Source organism: Poecilia latipinna, unplaced genomic scaffold (assembly GCF_001443285.1).
Source record: "Poecilia latipinna isolate Pla-1442-1.1 unplaced genomic scaffold, P_latipinna-1.0 Scaffold618, whole genome shotgun sequence".
Lineage (NCBI taxonomy): Eukaryota > Metazoa > Chordata > Actinopteri > Cyprinodontiformes > Poeciliidae > Poecilia > Poecilia latipinna.
Window position 1 is genome coordinate 140,487 of NW_015113234.1, and position 1,108 is coordinate 141,594.

Sequence of the window (1,108 nt, forward strand, 5' to 3'; positions counted from 1 at the left end):
TGAAATTTTCATGCGTTGCATCTCACATCATCAACTTTGGAACCTCAAACTGAAACAAAGCAGACAAGTTCAGTTCCTGTAGTGTAGTGGTTATCACGTTTGCTTTACACGCAAAAGGTCTCTGGTTTGAAACCAGACAGAAACAGTTTTAGTATGTTCTAATCATCACATGTGTTTATTAAAGGTCAACAAGGGCTCTGCGGTGTCATGGTCTGTACTCTGAATCCAGGCATCTGAGTGCATCTCGGTTTAAATTTTCATGCGTTGCATCTCACATCATCAACTTTGGAACCTCAAACTGAAACAAAGCAGAGAAGTTGAGTTTCTGTAGTGTAGTGGTTATCACGTTTGCTTCACACGCAAAAGGTCTCTGGTTCAAAACCAGACAGAAACAGTTTTAGTATGTTCTAATCATCACAGGTGTTTACTAAAGGTCAACAAGGGTTCTGTAGTGTCATGGTCTGTACTCTGAATCCAGGCATCTGAGCGCAAGCCTCGGTTGAAATTTTCATGCGTTGCATCTCACATCATCAACTTTGGAACCTCAAACTGAAACAAAGCAGAGAAGTTCAGTTCCTGTAGTGTAGTGGTTATCACGTTTGCTTTACACGCAAAAGGTCTCTGGTTCGAAACCAGACAGAAACAGATTTTGCATGTTCTATTCATCACAGGTGTTTACTAAAGGTCAACAAAGCTTTTGTGGTGTCATGGTCTGTACTCTGAATCCAGGCATCTGAGTGCAAACCTCAGTGGAAATTTCCATGCGTTGCATCTCACATCATCAACTTTGGAACCTCAAACTGAAACAAAGCAGAGAAGTTCAGTTCCTGTAGTGTAGTGGTTATCATGTTTGCTTTACACGCAAAAGGTCTCTGGTTCAAAACCAGACAGAAATGGTTTTTGTAGGTTATGCATCTCTTGGGGTGCAGTGAGACAAGAGCCTTCCTCTTTGGTGATGGTTCATTTGCCAATCGACTTCAATGTCGGCTTCTTTGAAATCGAAGCTACTTTACTTCAATTACCAATTGGCAGTTCTATGGCGTAATGCACATGTGTCAAACTCAAGGCCCGCCGGCCACATGTGGCCCCCCCAGCATTTTATAGGCCA

The 1,108-nt window shown here is 42.3% G+C and overlaps 1 protein-coding gene and 2 non-coding genes across 3 annotated transcripts in view; 2 read left to right on the forward strand and 1 right to left on the reverse strand.

The window, feature by feature from the left end:
- LOC106953973 (cAMP-specific 3',5'-cyclic phosphodiesterase 4B-like) overlaps window positions 1–1,108 on the reverse strand; it is a 164,997-nt gene that overhangs the window by 131,576 nt on the left and 32,313 nt on the right. The gene's annotated exons all lie outside the window — the stretch shown is intronic.
- trnav-cac (transfer RNA valine (anticodon CAC)) lies at window positions 322–394 on the forward strand. Its single transcript has one exon. It is a non-coding gene; the product is annotated as a tRNA-Val (tRNA).
- trnav-uac (transfer RNA valine (anticodon UAC)) lies at window positions 573–645 on the forward strand. The gene has a single exon. It is a non-coding gene; the product is annotated as a tRNA-Val (tRNA).